Raw genomic sequence first — 21,967 nt, forward strand, 5'->3', positions numbered from 1 at the left:
GGACAGAGGGAAGAACATATTTTAATGGAGACAAATGTCATTCTGTGTCTGTTCAGATGCTAAGTGGTTTTAGCAGCCTGTTTTCTCTATTTTCACACAAGTGAACTTCTCACATCAGTTTAGCAACACTGGAGAGAATGAAGTCGGAGGACCTGGGCTCAAATTCAGCCTCTAAGGTCTCACAATGGTGTGTTGGAACAAGCAGTATCTCTGGAGTCAGAAGTTTTCACTGTTGTTGGGTCATTTCAGTCCTGTCTGACTCTGTGACTTCATTTGGCAGAGATACAGGAGTGGTTTGTCATTTCTTTCTCCAGTCCATTTTATAAACTGAAGCAAACAGGGTGAAGTGACTTGCCCAGAGTCTCACAGCGAGTAAGTGTCTGAGGCTGGATTCGAACTCAGCTCTTGACTCCATTCACTGCATTACCGGAATCAGGGGACCTGGGTTCAAATGTGACCTCTCATATGTTTGGCCTGTATAACCTTGGGTAGGTCACTTAACTTCTCTCTGCCTCAGTTTCCTCATTTATAAAATGACAAATTGGACTAAGTAGCCTCCAAGATCCCTCCCAACTCTAGATCTAGGATTCGGCTCCAAGTTCTGGGATGTTAGGAGCAAAGTTAGAAACAAAACAGAACAAAAGGGAACCAAAAGATTGCACCAGAGTGACACATAGCTAATTAATGTAAATGAACCTTTGACAAAAGAAATAATAGAACAGCAGGTATAGGCATTACAGACTCGGGAGTAGAAACTACTTAATGTAGGTGGACCCTTTTTACATAATAACATGAAGTCCAGGGAGTAAGGTGGGGAACTTTGGGAGGGGATAAATTGCTTGGGGGAAGGTCCATAAGTCCATCAAGAGTCTGGAATGACAAAGACAGTCAGCCCCAGGCAATTCACCTTCCTGGGAAAGAGGGGACTGGGTGGGGAATCAGTTCTCAGTAACTTTGTAGTTCTCATTCCCTCCTCTTGGTCAAGATGACCAAAAATACTGTTGGGGCATGAAACAGGATTTCTCAGGCCAGGTCCGGATATCTTGGGACAGCAGTCTACACTGATGTTGTCTGCTTCTCTTTCCTGGTCAGGAGAATCTTGGTGTTGTTGGTAGTGTGTCTTCTTCAGATGTGATAAGTGGATCCAGCTGTCAATTCCTTTCAGCCAAGGGGTTGGTCAGCAGCACTTGGTAGGGAATCCTTTTCCAATAGGCCCAGTATCCAGGTTCCAGCTGTTGGTTAGACTGAATTAAGGTTTAGCCACTAGAAAATGACTGAGACACAAAATAATTAAGGTGATGAAGAATCTGGGTGAGTCCTTCACAATAGGACAGAAGGGAGGCCTTAATGGAGAGGGAGTCACTTGAGGGAGAAAAGAGAGGCATAGGACACCCAGATATGATTTCAAAATATGAAAGAGAATGTCTGCCAAAAGGGGTTGCCCTAAGGTTCAGAAGAACTAGGAGAAAGATGAAACTTAATGATTCCAATGATACTACCAAACCTGAGGATTGGGGGGTGGTAAGCATAGTGTAAATGTTGAAGTACTGGCCAGGAAGTTAACAATTGGGAGACAATTGAACCAGAAAAAGAAATACCTTAATCAGTGTGAACTCCATTAGGAATTCCCCAGGTGGGAAAAATCTTTTCTGATAAGTATTTGGCTACAGCTGTTGCAATAACTTTCTTATAAGGGAAAGCTTCTACCCAATGGGAGAACATGCAAACCATAATACAAACTTATAACTAGAAAAAGGCTTAAGTTGAATAAAATCAATCTGCCAGATTTGAAGGAAATTTCCTAGGGGGAGATTTTAAGGACTTGCTAGGACATTGTAGATAAATGTCATATGCAGGTCATGTCAATTTTACCACCAAAATTTGCAGACTAAATTAAGCAGTTTGTCAGGACTCCAGTGACTTAAAGACTGAAGGTATTCCATCATAGGTCAATGGAAAGAATTGGGGAGAATTGGGCATCCATTTGACTCATACCAGAGCCCATGGTTTTTATCCTTTTTACACTCTTCTAGCTTTTGCCTGTCTCGGAAGGAATAGGACATAGTCCTTTGGACTGCAGCAAGCTCTGCTGGGGTCAGTGTTAATTTGGGGCCAGGTCCAGGGGATATAATGGAAGATAGACTAATAGGGAGTGGGGTTTTCTAAGCAGCCTGCTTGGCATACAGGTCAGCAAGGGCATTAACCCAGTCATGGGGAGAATCTTCATGGGAGCATCCTGGCATTTTAACAATCTCTGCTGCTATCAACAAAAGGGAGTCAAGCAATTTCTAGATATATAGGACTGCCAGAGGACATCAGGAACCCTTTATATTTCCATAACATCCCCAAATCCCCAACACATACTTGCTATCCGGTAAAAATATTCACTAGTTTTCCTTTGCCAATTCACAAGCCTGAGTCAGGGCTTCGAATTCAGCCTGTTGTGCTGAAGAGCCAAAGGAAGGGGTCAATGACCTCTTCTGTATAGGTGATAGCATACCCAGCATCATTTGAGACAGGAACCATCAATATATCAGGAATAATCCAGGTTTTCTATCTCAGTTTTGGATAGAAGAGATCTCTAATCCTTCAAGACAGACTATTGGCTAATATCAGATGTCCTAAAAACTTAAAACCTGAGAGCAAGATACTTTATGGCATGAGGTGAGAAATGTGGAGCCAGTTTTTCAAAATTGGAGATCCAGGGAGCAAAGGAGGGATTCTCAGAAGCTGAACAGTCCAAGTGTACTGCAGGCCTTCCCAGGTAAAGGCAAAGTAAAAAAGTAAAAACTGGCAATTCACAACAAAGGACCCACTGAAAAGGCACTAGAGAAATCAAAGGTGAAATAGTGGAATCATGGGGAATTATATTCAGGAGAGTATAAGCATTAGGGACCACAGATGCTCTAGTCATCACAGGCACATTCACTGCTCAGGTCTTGGACAAGCAGTCACCTAAGCTCAAGAAAGAGGAATTGCAGGGAGCTAAAAGACCAAGGCTTGGGTAGTCCTTAATAAGAAGCCTGATGCTCCTAATTGCCTCTGGAAAGGGGATAGAGTGAGATTCAAGGAAGAGGTTTAGAGGGATCCAACTGAATCTGGATTGGAGAGGCACTAAGAACCTTTCCAATTTCAGAAGAGTTAAACGCCCAGGGGGAGGATAGGAGGATGGGACTTCTTCCAGGGGTGGGGAAAAGCAAATTAAGACAGGAGTTGTCAGGGGGTATGGGGAAAGGTAGAGGGCTTTTTAGAAAGAGGGAGAGCTGGATATCATTATGGGGAGAGAATTAAATAGAGTTCTATATATCTGGTGAAAGTTGCGGCCTAGAAGGTGGGGAGACACATTGTAACAGTAATCATATCTTCCAGGTTGGCTGTGATAATTCACACTTTTTGCCTAAAAATACCATTAATAGTTAGGACAACTTTTAAAAGGTAGATGAATGCTATGGAAGTTTGTGATCCTATCAATGAAATAGAATATTAAGAGAAAGAAAAACGTTAAAACATCAGATAGGAAAACAAATTACAGTTGAATATACTATTTTGAAATAAAACTTACTCCAACATTAAAAGTTATTAAACACAGAAAACCATCATAATATTTGAATTGCTAGGGGTATGAAAACTTGAAATACCTGTGAAGCTTGAAGAAAACAGTAAAAGTTAAAACAAAGTTGTTTTTAACTACCATACCATTATTAATGTGTATAATTATTACTGCTTAACAGTTATTGAGAAAAGCTATGAAACAGCGCCACTGCTAAGTGGAAGAAGTTTTTCTGGCATATTAGGGAAACCTCCAGTTTTCAGAATTTTAAAATGTTTTCTTATTTTTCCCAGAGTCAAACATTCATTATACCTAGACAGGGAGTATCCCAGAGGGAAAACTTGAACCCAGACTTTGAGATCACTTCTTTTGTGAATTCACAGTAATACTGCATTTCTAAACAAAGTTTCAAGTATTCGACATTCTTTTAACAGTTGCATTTATAACAATTTATAGCCCAAAAGAATATAATTATCAAATATCCACATTACAGATTGATAAACTGGAGTAACTTGCTTTAAGATCATGCAATTAACAAATTTCCAGATCCAAATTTTTAAACAATTTATCTTAATGCAAATCTCAAAATCCCACATCTTATTAGAAGACATATTTCACTTAAAATAGGACAAATAAATTCAGTTACAACTGGAACTATTCCCAAACAGTAAGTTCTCAATTTATCTTGAGAACTGCAAAATTTACTGAGAACTGATTTCCCCCCCAAGTCCCCTCTTTCCCAGGCAGGTGAATTGCCTAGGGCTGACTGTCTTTGTCATTTCCAGACTCTTGATGGACTTATGGACCTTCCCCCAAACAACTTATCCCCACCCAATGTTCCCCACCTTACTCCCAGGACTTTAAGTTATTATGTAAAAAGGGTCCACCTACATTAAGTAGCTTCTATTCAGAGTCAGTAACGCCTATACTTAAATTAGGAGCTGTTCTATTATTTCAAAGGTTCGTTTACATTAATTATCTATGTCACTCAGGAGCAAACTTTTGGTTCCCTTTTTGTTCCATTACCCCATTAAAAACCCTGTCCTCTGTTCCCGTCTTTGGGTATTCCTAGCTTTGTGATACCACTAGCTATAGTTCCTCGGCCCCGATTAAAGACCTTATTTTCTCCTATATTGATTGTTTCCTTAATTTCCAGGTTAACAATCTGAAACCCATCTATTAGCATTTCAATATCAGACCATTATTGTCAATAAACTCATTTTTACCTGGTGACAAACACTGGTGACTTGAGAAGCCAGATAGTTCCCCAAATTTAAAAAGAACCTGATTAACCTTGATTTTGGGATTCATAAAACCTGGATTTAAACTAATATTGAAGATCAATTCTCAACTAAAGTTTGAACAAATTTCTTAAAAACAGCTAAAAATTAAATCAAGCTATAGTCTAACTGCCTCTGTGTAAATTACCTTTCTGACAATTCTACTTTGAGTGGCAAAGAGGATTGCTAACAGAGTGCAAGATAAAAGACTCACAAATAGCATTCTACAAGGACAGACACAAAAACAATAATTATAAATATTCTTAAGATAATTTAGCATGCACAAATTAAGTTCTCCTCTATCTTCAAAGACCTATTAATTTGAGCCAGATCAATTGCTCTCTCTCTCTTTTTTAAATTAGATGTTTTTCTGAGGGACAAAATGTCCTATCAAAAATTCTATTTCCTCCCTTTTTTTTTTTTAAAGGAAGGAAGGTTCAGATTCAGATTCTCGCTTAATTGATTCAAAGTGCCATTGAAAAAGGAGAAAGAGGAAAAAAAAAACAAAGTCCCATTCAGGGCCTTTAGCTGGCAGAATCAAGACCAAACTCAAAAAGGAGTGACCCCACTGTGGCCACCAGTGTTGTGGGTCAGACTTGAATCCTGCTTGCACTTGCAATCATGTGGTACATGATTTGAAAACAAAACCCGGCAGCCGTCCTTTCCAGGACCTGTCGGAGTGGCCACACATGGTCCATAAAAACCTGCAGCCATCCCCTTTTGGGGGACCTGTCAGAACAGACCCATTACAAAACATGGACATAACCAGACCCCCGACCAAAGAGCTTTTTAGGAACTCAAGCGTAAAGGACGCGAGTTCTGAATTTGAGAGACCCTTACCCAAGCCAGGCCTCCGAATTTGAGTCTAGACTGGAACACAAAAGATTCCTGCAGGCACCAAGCATCCGGAGGTCAAAAATGGTGGCTGGCTGGGCATGAAGTCTTCAAATCCCGGACAAGCCCCCATATGTTAACCTGGAAATTAAGGAAACAATCAATATAGGAGAAAATAAGGTATTTAATCAGAGCAGAGGAACTATAGCTAGTGGTATCGCAAAGCTCGGAAGCTAGGAATACCCAAAGATGGGAACAGAGGACAGGGTTTTTAATGGGGTAACAGAACAAAAAGGGAACCAAAAGATTGCTCCAGAGTGACATAGCTAATTAATGTAAATGAACCTTTGACAAAAGAAATAATAGAACAGCTCCGAATTTAAGTATAGGCGTTACTGACTCAGAGTAGAAACTACTTAATGTAGGTGGACCCTTTTTACATAATAACATAAAGTCCTGGGAGTAAGGTGGGGAACCTTGGGAGGGGATAAGTTGCTTGGGGGAAGGTCCATAAGTCCATCAAGAGTTTGGAAATGACAAAGACAGTCAGCCCCAGGCAATTTACCTTCCTGGGAAAGAGGGGGCTGGGTGGGAAATCAGTTCTCAGTCAATTTTGTAGTTCTCACTGCAAAGAGCAGAAAATCAGAAAATAGGTCTGTATAGAAAGTGTTTCCAAGGAAATCTGGGATTGCTTATTAGAACTGGTATAATTTCTCTTTCTGTTTTTTTCGTTTTTGTTTTTTTTTCTTTTTCGAGGTTTTCCCCTTGTGTTCTGATTCTTCTTTCACAACATGACTAATGCAGAAAAAGATTTAATGTGATTGCGCATATATATACCCTATATCAGATTGCTTGCTGTCTTGGGGAGGAGGGAGAAAAATTTGAAACTAGAAATCTTATAAAAACAAATGTTGAAACTGTCTCTACATGTAACAGGAAAATAATAAAATACTTTAATGACAAAAAAAAAGAATTGGTCTAATTTATATCACTATCACCACCACCACCTTCAAAAACAAAACCAGGACAAGGTCAGGAGATAAAGGCTCTGGATTTCTCCCTATTGTTCAGTTTGCAGTTTATTCATACCCTTTGTTAACCTGCCTCCTCCGCCATCCAGGAAGAAGGAAGAGATAAAAATGTAACTTTTGGTGGTGGGAAGAGGATACAGATCTTGGTCACTTGAGCCCTCAGTTGGCCATCCTTGAAAGTGAGATTTCAGTTTGTTCCAGTAAGTAGCAGAATTTCAGGAGTTTGAACCTTCTGAAGGGAGCCTGGTCTGGTGGTAAGAGCCATGGCTGGGAGTCTGGAAGGCTTGAGTTTGAATGCCAGCTCTGACATTTATCAAGTGGAGGAGGATGACAAGTCACAGACCCCAGGTCTGGAAGAATGGAAAACAACATATAAATGTGGGCATGTTCGTTTGAGTCTCATTTTCTTGATATGTCAAGGGAGGAGAGCGTTCTATTTATGTGACCTCAAATCTTTGAGTTTTATAACCAGATGCCACATAAAGCTAAGAGGTTTTGTTAGGGAAGAAACCGAGGCTCTTTGATGAATGGATATTCTTAGATTAGTTTGTGGGATCTAATTAATTAATTAATTCTAATCCAATTACCAAACATATTGCTAAATATTTATAAGTGCCAAAACTTCCAGTTATATCTGATTCTGAGGTCCCAATAACTAGAGCAGAAAAGGAGAAAAGGGAAAAAAAAAGGAGAAAGTAAGGAAAGGTTTTATGCCCAAACATAAGCATCGGCATCGCCTGTTGTAATAATAAAAATCACAATAACTATATTGATCTGGCTCTTTAAGGTTTGAAAATGAATGTAGAAAGACATTCAGCTGAAAACAGGGTTATAGCTTCAGGAATCATGAACACCTATTTGTGAGAGAAGTGTTCCCAAAAGGCACTGGGTCTCAGAGACCAGCAGTGAGGTACCTATAAGGGGAACCTCAGGAGGACTCCACAACAGGAGAAAAGGGCTTCCAGGGTCTGGAGGCAGGAAGTATCCCTTGGTCACACATGGTTGCCTGATGTAAGGAAGACCTGAGTTCAAATCTGACCTTGGACACTTACTAGCTCTGTGACCCTGGGCAAGTTACTTAACTTCTCTTTGCCTCAGTTTCCTCATCTGTAAATTAGGGAGAATAATCGCACCTCCCAGGGTTGTTGTGAGGATCAAATGAAATATTAGCAAAGCACTTAGTTCAGGGTCTGGCACATAGTAAGTGCTGTATAAATGTTAGCTATTATTATTAGCTAAGTACCACTGTACTTTTTGGTTTGAGCCTGCTATTCCTGGGAACCTCGTAACTGCAAGGGAAGAGTGTTTTGTAACTCCTGTCTCAAGGCTAAAAGCTTAGAGTTTAATTGATTCCAATTGCTAATAGGGAGCTTACTAACCAGTGCTGATGAGCCAAGACACCAGAAACTACAAGCTACCCCCACAGGTAGTGATAAAGTGACTGTGAGGACCCAGTCTGCCCATACCAACAAGAGCTGGGGAAGTGTCCTCAGAGATGTTATATAAAAGAAATGGCATGATGGTTTATAATCTGCTAAGTAGGAGCTATTTTTTCAGAATTATTTTCTGAGGGTTTGGCAAAAATAAAAATTGGTGCCGTTTAGTCATTTTTCAATCATGTCCAACTCTTCTTGACCCCATTTGGAGTTGTAATGGGGGGAAATGGGGTACGGGGTTGGGGTAGGAGTTGGGGTTCTTAGGAATTCCTCTTTAAAGAATTACACCCTCTTGCACACAAAAGTAGTTAGAATAAGGTGGTAGTTTATTTAGGAGCAAGGGAAGGGAAGGGTGGGGGGGAGGGAAACCATGAAAGAAATCCTTAGACTTTCATGGGGAGATTGGCATAAAGCACATGGCTCAGAGATACCAAATCTCCTCGAACAGGAGACTGGAAGGTACTTTTATAGAGGACTGATGGGGGTGGACCATCTGCCCGTGAAAAGTTCCTTTATTGAGAGAGGACCATCCCCCACAGGTGGTAGCTGGGGGAATTGGGTGAGGGGTGGCTACAGATCCCTCTTCAGAACGCTAAGGCCGCAGCCACACCCAAATTTATCTCCCCAGGGTAAGGGAGACCCGAATGAAGGATAGGAATCCCAAGCTAGCTCAGTCGAGATCATTTTTCAAATGAGAATCTGAGGCAAATGGGGTTAAATGACTTGCCCAGGGTCACACAGCTAGTAAGTGTTTGAGGCCAGATTTGAACTTTTGAAAATAAGTCTTCTTGACTCCAGGCCTGAAACTCTATCCACTGCCCCACCTAGCTGAGCCCTCTCCCTCCCCAATTCAGTGCTTTAAAAATATCCTGGTCTAAGGCAGTTAGGTCAAAGAGAGAAGATAAAGCTGTTTCCCTGCCTGCATGTGGTCTGGTGTTAGAATAAACACAAGCAGTGGGTCATTGCTGCTACTTAACCCTATACACTACACAGTCAAGCCTCAGGTGATTCAGGTCTCACGTGGTATTTTAATCTATTCATCCAATAAGCATAGATTAAAATGCCTACTATGTGCAAAATTCCAGGGATACAAAAAGAAGTGAAAGACAGTCCCAGCCCTCAAGGAGCTGTGAGAAGTTTGTTTCACCTTCCCCTTCTGCTCAAGGCTATGGTTGTGTCAGGAACAAGGGAGAATCATCATCCTGGTAACTCCAGAGAAAGCAGAAGGCCATTAAATGCAACAATAAGGAGTTAGCCTTATTGTTGTGATAAAGCAAAGGTGCTAAGCCCTAGGAATACACAAGCAATCAAACAAACAACAAAAAAAGGAAGCAGCCGGCAGCAAACTTCCATTCTTCAGCGATTGAAACAAAGCCTTCCCGCATACTCTGTCCCACATTTGATCTCTTCCCACTGAGTTAAAAAGAACAGCACTACTGAATGAACTCTTCCTTATTAGCTCACGAAACAACTGGCCTGGTAGGCAAGGGGAAAAAATTCCTATGATTCATGGAGGCCGGGTCCCAGTTGATTGTGACAGCTGCAGAGGCCTTAGATGCAGGGGGTGAAAGTAAAGGCCAAAGGATCACTTGAACAAAAGGCAAGTAAGTGGCTGAAAAAGCAGTAGCAGAAGCAAAAGAGTAACCGTCAATAAATACTTCTCAAACAGTAAACATTTATTAAGTACCTACTATGTGCTAAGAGAGGGGCGTGCAAAAAGAGGCAAGACGTAGGTCCAGACAACTGATGATGGCCCCATGCAGTGGGAGACCTTGGACTTTTTAAGCTAAAGTCTTTCCCAGGTCTCAGTTTTCAATTTAATCAATTAATAATTAATCAACAGGGCAGCTAGGTGGCGTAGTGGATAGAGCACCGGCCCTGGAGTCAGGAGGACCTGAGTTCAAATCCGACCTCAGACACTTAACACTTACTAGCTGTGTGACCCTGGGCAAGTCACTTAACCCCAATTGCCCCCCCCAAATAATAATAATTAACCCACAACTGGCACCTAGTAGGTGTTTAATCAAGGAGTACCTGGCAGAAGTTGTTTTTGGTACCAGTTTGTCAAGGACAATCTCCAAGCCCTAAGAGCATATCCCTTTACCTCCTAGGTCACATTTTAGAGCAGATCCAAAATTCAAATCAACAAACATTTAAGCCTCTATTGTGAGCAAGGCATTCTTTTGGGGAGTGTGGATAAAATAATCTTTTTAAAAATAGTAATCCCTGTCTTCATGGAGCTTACATTCTATTAGGGTAAGGTTTAATGGAAATAGCACAGGCCCTGGGATCAGGAAGACATGCTTCTAAATCTTTGCAAGCTGTTTGACCATGAGCAAATTGCTTAACCTTAGCCTCTGTTTGCTCATCTGTAAAATGGGAAAAACAGTCCTCACAACAGAATGGAAGCTCACTGCAGGGTTGTTGTGGGGATCAAATGAGATAATGTTTATAAAGCATTTTGTAAACCATGGAGCCCAGTATGTCATTTATCATTAAGAATACAGCTTATAAGGGGCAGCTAGGTGGTGCAGTGGGTAGAGCACCGGCCCTGGAGTCAGGAGGACCTGAGTTCAAATCCAGCCTCAGACACTTGACAATTTACTAGCTGTGTAACCCTGGGCAAGTCACTTAGCCTCAGTTGTCTCACCAAAAAAGAAAGAAAGAATACATCTTATACTCAGGTAAGTATAATACAAAGGAGAACAGGGTCAAAAAGGAAAGATTCAGACAAAATGCCAGAGGAAAATTTAAGGAGGAAGATAACACTTTCAGTCGATAGTACCAGGGCCTTCTTAAAAATTGAGGAAATATTGTAGAGGGTCTTAAATTCAAGGTGAAACAGTTTGCATTTCATCTTATAGGTAATAGAGAGTTATTTGCTTATGTTTAATCATTTTTCAGTTGTGTCCAACGCTTTGTGACCCCATTTGGGGTTTTCTTGGAAAAGATACTAGGAGGGTTGGCCATTTCCTTTTCCAGCTCATTTTACAGATGAGGAAACTGAGACAAACAGTGTTAAATGATTTGCCCAATTACATAGTTAATAAATGTCTGAATTTAGATTTGAACTTGGGTCTTCCAGACTCCAGGCCCAGCGCTCTATCCACTATGCCACCAAGTTGCCCTCAGTAAATAAAGGTGTTTAATCAGGGGAATTAATATATCAACAACTCGGCGGTATAAAAATCACCTTGAAAACTGTGTGAAGAATAGATTGGACAGCCTCCCTAAGGAAAGGCAGGGCCATATGGCTTCAGAAGGTTGCATTTGCTGTTTGTGGTCTTGATTGACTTTGTTGAACTGTTTCTCTTCTTCGTTACAAGGGAAGACTCAAAGGAGGAAGTATATAAGGAAATATATATAAAAACAAATTAAGTCAACAAGCATTTATGAAGTGTTCACTATATGCTAGGCGATGTACTATCAGAGATGCAAATATAAGTAAAAACAAAGGCAGTTTCTGCTCTCACAGAACTTATATTCTAATGGGAGTAGGACATAAAAGATAGCTGAAAAGCAGAGGGTGAAGGAGTGTTTTTTTATGTTTTTTTTTTGTTTTTTTTTTAACGAGGCAATTGGGGTTAAGTGACTTGCACAGGGTCACACAGCTAGTAAGTGTTAAGTGTCTGAGGCTGGATTTGAACTCAGGTACTCCTGACTCCAGGGTCAGTGCTCTATCCACTGCACCACCTAGCTGCCCCGGGTGAAGGTTCTTAACCATATGGGTGATTGGAGAAGTACTGAGAAGGAAAGATACAAAAGGCATCCATTAAAGTTTGAATTATAAAAAGTGGATTAGGGGCAGCTAGGTGGCGCAGTGGATAGAGCACCGGCCCTGGAGTCAGGAGGACCTGAGTTCAAATCCAGCCTCAGACACTTAACACTAGCTGTGTGACCCTGGGCAAGTCACTTAACCCCAATTGCCTCACCCCCCCCCCAAAAAAAAAAAGTGGATTGAAGAAGGAGAATGCGGAAGGTGGGAGGGACCAGTTAGGAGACTATGACTATAGTCTTAGCTAGAGTGGATGAGGGCCCAACCTGACAGGGCAGAGAGTAAGTTGAGAAAAAGGGAACAATGCCCAGGGTTGTTAGGGAAATAGAAGGTAAGGGAGAGGGAAGAGTTAAAAAGGCAGAGACTTCTTTGTTAACAGAGGTATTATTGTACTTTCGCCTGATTTGAGACAAGTTATTGTCATTGAGTTGTCATGAATTCTTACCGTTTTTTCCCACACTCCAATGCCTCTCCCATTTTTGTTATTTCATACAGAGTAAAGACCATCAAAGCAAAGAGAGGAAGCGTGAAACCTTAAAAGTTCAGCCAGAAATCTCACAGCACCATCACCTGCAATCACATTACAAAGAAAATCCCATCCTCAGAAACAGTAGCCCCTTGCACATCTGTTACTGGCTCCGGTTCAGTGGCCGGAGTGAAGGCCTTCTCTGTTTATTTTTTTGTACTATTGCTTTGAGGGTAGAAATCAATGTCCTTTCCTCTAGGTTTGTTTGTGAATTCATCACATATCTGCCTGGACTTTGTTGAGCTCCCATGGGTATTCCGATTTCTTAAGGTTCACATAGGTTTTTAAAAATAACTGTTAAAAAATCCTGACAAGGGACAAAGACATTTATCTATTTTCAGAAAAGGCGCTCTATCAATCTATGTCAGGACTTCCATGATTACTCATGTCTGTCCCCTCCTCTCCGGCTCACAGGGACTCCACCCTGGTCCAGGCCCTCATCTCTTCTAGCCTGGACTATTGTAATTGGTTTCTCTGCTTTCCAACAGTCTGGCTACTACCCCACCAATATAAATCCATCTACAATTTAGCTTCTTGAATTTCTGGGCTGAAAAAAAAATCACCTACAGCTGACCCTCTGTGATCATCCACCCACCCATGAAGTCTGCCCCTTGGCCATGATACTCATGGTGGTCAAAGTGGTCTTTCTGATGTTTCTCAAAGTATTTCATCTCCTGCCTAGATGTCTTTGCATTGAATGTCTCTGATGTACTCCTTTTCTTCTGTTCCTCGCAATCCCTACTCTCCTTCAAAGCTTGACCCCAGTGACACATTTTACATGAGTCTTTCCTCCTTCCAATAACTACTAGTCACCTTCCCTCAAATCGCTTTGTCTTTATTTTCTATATACTCATTTATGTACATGTTTTCTTTCCTAGCTAGATGTAGCCTCCATGGGATCAGGGACCGTTTTAGCTTTTGTCTTTGTATATCCAGCACCTAGGACAGTGCCTGGCCTGGAGATGTGTTAATGCTTGTCTATTGGCATTAATTGATTGACACCAGTGTGTCCCCTAATTTATATACAGAAGTCCCTCAGATCTCAAAGGGAATATTGTGTTGGGAAGAACCAGAGTCACAGAATCTCAGAATTATTTCATATTATTCACCTTGGCATACCCAAAATTCCAACCAAACTGGGCAGCATTCCATTTCGGGCTGAAATCTCTCCTCATCTCTGCCTCTTGGCTCTAGTTTCCTTCAAGATCCAACTCATAGGTCATCTCCTACTCGAGTCCTTTTCTGACCTCCCCAGCTGCCCATGCTCTCTTCTTCCTCTTATCATATTTATCTGTTGATTTGTTGTATCCCCTGGCTCTTTGAGGATAAGGACTGTCATTTTGGTCTTTGTAGCCCCAAGGCCTATCTTGCATATAGTAGGTGCTTGATAAATGCTTTTTGAATCGAGTTGGATTGGAAGTACCCTTATATCCTCTACTCTGTCCCCTTCCCAAACAAGAATCTCCTCTACTTTGTCCCTTACAAAATGATCATCGAACCTCAGATTAAGGAAATCCAGAAATAGAAAAACAACAGTTTTGTGGAAGTAGTCCATCTGCTTTTGGAGACTGCTACTAAATAATGTCCTCCCACTGAGCTGAAAATATCTCAGCTAATCCTCCCTGTTCTTCCTAGTTCCACATTCTTGGACTAAGCAAAGTAAATCTAATCTCTCTTCTGAATAACAGCTCTTCCTCAGTCAGTCAGTCAGTCAGTCAGTCAGTCAGTCAACAATCATTTATTAAGCACTCTGCTTAGCCCCACAAATATAAAAGAAAGGCAAAAATAAGCCCCTGCATGCACTCAAGATCACAGCCTAATGGGGGAGACAACAGGAAAACAACTCTGTGTGTGTGTATACACACATACACAGGATAAGTTAGAAATAATCAACAGAGGGAAGTCACTAATCAGTAAGGGAGATCAAGAAAGACTTCTTGTAGAAGGTGGGATTTTAGCTGGGGCTTGAAGGAAGTTAGGGAGGCTGGGGAACAGAGAGGAGTGAGAGAGAATTCCAGGCATGGGGAATATGAGAAGAGGGGGGAATTCCAGGCATGGGGGATGGCTTAAGTGCTGAAGACAGCTTTCACGTCTTGTCTGTCTTCTCATACCCCGGGCTTAACCAGCTGACTCTCAATTATGAAAGTCTTCCATTTTACCTCCCTATCAAAGATCAGGATTTAGGGAGAACATGTGTTAACTCACGCGTCCGGAGCAGAACAACAGCTCTGACTTTTCTGGGTGCAAAGGAGGACTAGAGCCAAATTGCTCATATCACTTAACACATTAGCATGGAGACATTTTCTGTTTCTTTCTCTTCATCTGTACCATTTTGTTAACCCAGCTCAGTCCCCCTCTACCCCTTTCCCCTCCCAGTGCCTTTTGCTGCCCATGGAGAAAGAAACACTTGATTGACACTTTCATAAAATGCTACAGAACTGACCAATAAATAACATCAGCAGAAATAATTTAAGGTCAAATTATGCAGGACACACTCTTCAATTTAACCTACACCAATATTTTCTCCACCACCCTCCTAAGTCTAAACCATAAACAAGACAATAAATCAAGCCTTTATTTATAGCTTTGCTGATTTCCAAGGTATAAATGCTCACTGACAATTTAACAGTCTTTCAAGAGCCGGTTTGGTTGGCTCCAGTGAACACCTGGCAAATGTTAAAATGACTTTTAGAAAAATCCAGGTTCTTTTTTAACCTCTCAGTCCAGTTCTTTCTTTCTTTCTTTCTTTCTTTCTTTCTTTCTTGCTTTCTTTCTTTCTTTCTTTCTTTCTTTCTTTCTTTCTTTCTTTCTTTCTTTTTTTGCGGGGCAATGGGGGTTAAGTGACTTGCCCAGGGTCACACAGCTAGTAAGTGTCAAGTGTCTGAGGCTGGATTTGAACTCAGGTACTCCTGAATCCAGGGCCAGTGCTTTATCCACTGCACCATCTAGTTGCCCTCAGTTCAGTTCTTAACCTTTTCTATGTCTTGTACTATGTCTGCTGAAGCTCATGGACACCACAGAATCATGTTTTTAAGTCATAAAATAAAATTCAGAGAATACAATGGAAACGAATCACAGGGAAATAGAGATATCAGAATATTTTAGAAACCAAATTCACAGACCCTTGCTCTAAGGTGTATTGAGAAGAATAAATCAAAGAGCCTAACCAGAAAGTACCTGTCATGAATACCTGTTGTTTTCATTATACTGTGATTGCCAAGGGCAGCATTAGGAGATTTCTGGCTTCACTTTTTTTTTTTTTTTGCAGGCAATTGGGGTTAAGTGACTTGCCCAGGGTCACACAGCTAGTAAGTGTCAAGTGTCTCAGCCAGGATTTGAACTCAGGTACTCCTGAATCCAGGGCCGGTGCTTTAACCACTGCGTCATCTAGCTGCCCCCTCTGGCTTCACTTTTAAAGGCCTAGCTTTCCTCTGTTTAATTTGATGCCATTTTCTCTTTACGTAATAATAAAAATGGGAGGGACACTTGCAGAAAATATTGCAGCATGTCTTGAACCCGTGGAAAGCACACCTTTGTGGATTGATTGAATATTTCTGACAATTTCACCCTGACAGCAGAGAGCTCTCAGCTATTCTCTAAGATTATAGGTTTCTGAGAAAGTACCAACTTGAATTCATAGAGGAATGTCTTTAGCTAGGAGTTCCCTATATGAATGAATGAATGAATGAATGAATGAATGAAGAAAAGCAATTTTTTTTTTAGTTCTTACTATGTGCCAGGCATTGTTTTAGGCAACTGGGATACAAATGTTTATTTGTTTGTTGTGTTTGTTTACTTATTTATTTAAAGATTAGGTCTCCCTAACTATCTTGGACTGAAAGTTCAGGGGGCTGCTCATAGGCTAACCCCACTCTGATCTTTAAGTAGGGATCAGTTAACCCCTACCCAAACAACCTGGAGCTCCCAGGGACCAACCATATCAAGATCAAATTTAATGTGGACACCCCCCCCATCAGTATAACCCACTGCAGCTCAGAAAACTTGAGTTTAAGAGACCTCCCAGTCTCTTCCTCCCTGTTAGCAAATATTATAGGCCTGTAGCATCAGGCTCAGTTGGATCTAAATGATTAAAAACAGAATTCTTGTTCCCAAAGAAGTAACATTTGAATAGAGAAACACATGGAGGGGGGGTAGTGACCAAGGAGGAATGTTTTATTTTGGGAAGGTGGAAAGTTGAGCTCAGGGCGGAGAGTGTGGGGGTTGGGGGTGCAGAGAACACATCAGGCAGATGGTGAAATGGCCTGGTTGGATGTCTTAATGGCATGCCAAGCTGAACCATGATCTGGCCTCTAGCACCAGCCAGAAGATACATAGACCAAAGTGGGCTAGTTTGCACAGTTAGCCAGTGTCAGAGTTGAGCCCTAGAGCCAAATTAAAGGTTAATGGATTAACTCTCCCTAAAGTACTGGAGCCTGGATTCTGGAAGACCCAGGTATGGAGGTCCAGGCCTCAGGCCCATTGAAGAAGGGGATGGTCCAGATGAGCAAGAGCAGATGAGTAGAGAAATATACTTGTTGGATGGTTGAATGGAATGTGATAATGAAATATATGTCAATGACATCACAGATCTAGTCTCTGCCATATCCACCCTGAATGAGATAGTGCATGTAAATACGTTTTCAGATTATGGAAATTCACTCCTTTAAGGGCCAGGACTTTATAGGACTTAAAGCTAGAAGGACCTTAAAGATCACTGAGTCCAATTCACTATTTACTGATGAGAAACCTAAAAACCAGAGGTTGTAACTTGCCCAAGGTCACATAAGTAGCAAGTAGCAAATCTGGGATTCCAACCCAATTCCAATTCTAACTCCAATGCCAATATGCTATCTACTATATTGTACTGTCTTTCAGAGAATATGGGGTAAAAATTTCCTAACAGATGAATAAAAATTTCGTGCAATGATTTAACAAATATTTATTAAGTACCTACTATGTGCATTGTGTCAAGAACTAGAAATAGTAAGATAAATGAAATCATCTCTACCTTCAAAGAACTTACATCTTCCTGAGGGTATATACCATGGATAAAGATAAATAAATCTAAAGTAATTAAAGAAGGGAGAGAACTAAAAGCGGGGAGAGTCAGGGAAAGCTTTCTTTCTGTAGGATGTGTGACCTGAGCTGAGTTGTGAAGGAACCTGAGGAGTGCATCTCAAGTTTGAGGATCAACTATATTCCAGTTTGACTGGAATGTAGCTAGGTGGCACAGTGGATAAAGCACTGGTCCTGGATTCAGGAGTTCAAATCTGGCCTCAGACACTTGACACTTACTAGCTGTGTGACCCTGGGCAAGTCACTTAACCCTCATTGCCCTGCCCCCCTCTCCCCCAAAAAAGACTGGAATGGCAAATTGAGGCCAGATTTTTTTGGCGGGGGAGCCACCTTAAATACTGAGCTTAGAAATTTAGATTTTGTTGAGGAAGCAATAGAGAGCCACTGGCATCTCCTGTTTCTAAATGCAATGCTCCCTTCTATCATGCCATGCTATAGCTAACCTCATTAGAACGATGAGAAGACTGAGGCATAGGGAGGGAAACTGATTTGTCCTATGTCTCGGTATAAACAACCAATTGGTGGCAAGTCTGGGACTAGAACCCAGGTTTCCTAGTGTCTCTCCTCCTTCCACCATCTCTTGTTTTTTCCAGTCTGTTCTTTCTAACTCACTCCTATTGCATGAAGCTCACAGTGCAGACCCGGGAGATCTTAATCTGGGGTCCACAGACTTTTTTAATAGTCAGTCAAGCAATAAACATTTATTAAGTGCCTACTATGTGCCAGGTGCTGTGCTAAATTCTGGGTTAATATTAACCTGATTCCTCACCCTTCTAGTTCAGCCAGAAAGGAAGAGGAAATTGGGGAACCTATAGGAGAGGCCCCTCAAACTTTTATTTTCCTTTTTGACCCTTCCAACCTTGCCTTGCTTCATTTGGCCCAGCTCTCCACTTTCAGGAGGAAATTGATAAGGCTAGAAAATGGTGTCTATTTAGTCTGACCATAGATCCTAAGTGTTTGTTGTATTGCTGCTTTGCTTTGCTTCGACAAACCTGTGTTCCTAAAACACAGCTGACCTAGTTATTCCCTGCCTCCCAAAGTTACATACTGCATCTAGGGATGAGATACAAACTCCTCTGTTTGGCATTTAAAGCTGGGCTTTAACTACACTGGGATAGAAGCTTCCTTTCTAGACTTAATACACATCAATCACTTTTAGCTACTCTAAATGCCAAAGTTTCCTACTCGGAAGCCCGTAGATTGATTTCCAACTTCACAATTCTACATCATTAAGTCAAGAAGACTCATCTTCTTCAGTTCAAATCTAGCCTTAGGCTCTTACTAGTTGTGTGACTCTGGGCAAGTCTCTGAATCCTGTTTACCTCAGTTTCCTCACCTGTCAAATGAGTTAGGGAAGGAAATGGCAAACCACCCCAGTATCTTTGCCAAGATAATCACAAGTGGAGTCACAAAGAGTCAGACAAGACTGAAACAATCGAACAGCAACAACAAATACGTGATATACATAATATATGTGTATACATGCAAATGATTACATTGTTGTCCAAAAACATAGTCTGAAGCAGCCCCAAAGAATAACAGAATGTGAACCTAACCCTGTACACAGTCTCTCTTGAGGAGATAAAAGGACAAATAGGCCTTTTGGAGTCTTCAAATGATATCTCAAATCAAAGAAGATAAATTATCTTTTGAATGTCGTTTATTTTGGCAGAAATGCGTATCCTATTATTTGTTGATGTTGTCCCTAACAGATTTCCTACATTCTGCTATCAGCAATTTACAGGAATTACTACTTCGAGCCATACAATGTCCTGGCAGGTACTACAGACAAAGACATACATAACTTCCTTATGTTTCTTTGCTGGAAAAAAAAACACAATCACTGAGAATGTTGTGGCATTTAAGCCAATGTGAAATAATAAGGCTTTAATGTCTATGTATAAAAGAGATGCAATGCTATTTTTACTTGCCAGGCAGTTTGCCTCAGGTAGAGAAACATGAGCAATTCAATTTCATTTCCTTTAATGCCACCAGGTTTTATTAAATGCCTGCTATGTGCAAAGCACTAAAGTAGGGCTCACTATATTTAATTGGTTGGCAAATAACTATACAGGTGCCCCAAACTGACTCAATCATAAACAAGATGGTGCTGGGGGAGGAGAAACCTTTGAATGAATTCAGTGGTGTCTGAACTTGACAATACCTAATTGGCCGTTTTGAAGTGTTGAGGAGGCAGTGTGGGGCAGTGGAGAGAGCACTGGACCTGGAGGCAGAAGATGCTCATATTCCTAGTACCAGCCAATTACTAGCTCTGTGGTAATAGTAATAATAATGAATAATAGCTAGTTTACATAGCACTTTAAATTTTGTAAAGTTTATGTGATGCTTTAAGATTTGGGAAGTGTTTAGCAAACATCTCATTTGATCCTCACAAGAACACTGTTAGGGAGGTGCTATTAACCCCATTTTACAGTTGAGGAAACTGAGACAAAAGGCAAATGATTTGCCCACTGTCACACAGCTAGTATCTGAGGCTAGATTTGAATTCTGGTCTTTGAATCCAGGCTTGGCACTCTATCCACTACTCCATCTAGTTCTGGTTTAGCTCTTTAAGGCTTCTTCAATGAGTTCTTTTGTACCTTTTGTTTTTGACACTTACTGTGTGATAATTTCTCTGAGCCTCAGTTTCCTTACCTGTAACATGAACTAGGTTAAACCATATGGTTTCTAAGGTTCCTTAGAAGCTATGATTCAATGGCTAGACTAGATGTCTTCCATTTCCTCCTAGCAACTACAATGCTAATATTCTAAGCCATCCATTTATTCATTTAAAATGTCTTGAGTAGATGATCACCTGGGGAAGACTTGGCTACACTGATCAAGACAATGATCCAAGACAATTCCAAAGGGCCCACAATGAAAAATGCTATTCATCCCCAGAGAGGACTGATGAGCTTGGAATGCAAATTGAAGCATACTTTTTCTTGGTTTGTGTGTGTGTGTGTGTGTGTTTTCTTTTGCAACATATCTATATAGAAATATGTTCTGCATGACTTCACATGTATAATTGATATAATTTTGCTTGCCTTCACAAGAAGTGGGAGAGTGCAAGAGAGAGAGAAAAAAATTTGGAACTCAAACATTTTTTAAAAGAATGTTAAAAGTTTTTTTTAATGTTAATCGAGGGGCAGCTAGGTGGCACAGTGGATAGAGCACTGGCCCTGGGGTCAGAAGGACCTCAGTTCCAATCTGGCCTCAGACGCTTGACTACTAGCTGTGTGACCCTAGGCAAGTCACTTAACCCCAATTGCCTCACAAAAAAAAAAGAGAGAATAGCTCATCTTATTGCCTGACTCCTTGAGAACTTTCAAATTTTATCCTTTACTTTGTGATTAAGATATGAATTCGTCATCGTACCGTTTGAGGCAGTTTGGCTCCAATCTATCTTTCCAAAATTGTTTAAATTTATTCAACTGATGTTTAAAAAACAAATACACAACCCTAACCACATCACAATGGCTCCGATTAGAAATTTACTTCCCAATAAATGAACAAAAAGATGGCAAATAATATAAACTTAAAGTCTATGGATTTTATAAAAACGTATTTTATATTAGACACAATGTAATATATTTTATAAATCTTGCCTTCCCTGGCTTCCTTCAAGTCATAGCCAAAATCCCACCTTCTACAGAAAGTCTTTCCTGAGCCTCCTTAATTCTCTCCATTGATGATTACTAATTTATCCCCTTTATAGCTTGTTTGTACATAGTTGTTACCATGTGATCTCCCCCATTAGAATGTGAGCTCCTTGGGGCAGCTAGGTGGCACAGTAGATAGAGCACCGGCCCTGGATTCAGGAGGACCTGAGTTCAAATACAGCTGCAGACACTTTACACTTACTAGCTGTGTGACCCTAGGCAAGTCACTTAATCCCAATTGCCTCACAAAAAACAAAACAAAAAAGAATGTGAACTCCTTGAGATCGGGGACTATCTTTTACCCTTCTGTGTATCCCTAGTGCTTAGTACAGTGCCTGGCACAGAAGTGCTTAATAAATGTTTATTGACTTACTCTTTTTCTTTGTGTAAATACATATATGTATGTATATATCACACACATACATATAAACATATATACGCAGTATATATGAGGTCCCCAAAATCTTACAAAGGTATTGAAAACAGGATTATGGCTTTTGGGACAGCCTGTATAAAGTTGGTCTATAATATAGAAAAGAAACTCCCCCAACGAAAACTCCCAGGAGTAGTATAACCAAAATCCAGAGTTTCCAGGTAAAAGGAAAAAATGCTGCAAGTAGCCAGAAAGAAGACAGCTTGGGTGGTTCAGTGGATATAGTGTCAATCTTGAGTTCAAATCTGGCCTCAGACATTCACTAACTGGGTGACCCTGGACAAGTCACTTAACCCTGTTTGCTTCAGTTTCCTCATCTGTAAAATGAGCTGGAGAAGGAAATGGCAAACCTCTCCAGTATCTT

Source organism: Dromiciops gliroides, chromosome 2 (genome assembly GCF_019393635.1).
Source record: "Dromiciops gliroides isolate mDroGli1 chromosome 2, mDroGli1.pri, whole genome shotgun sequence".
Taxonomy (NCBI): Eukaryota; Metazoa; Chordata; class Mammalia; order Microbiotheria; family Microbiotheriidae; genus Dromiciops; species Dromiciops gliroides.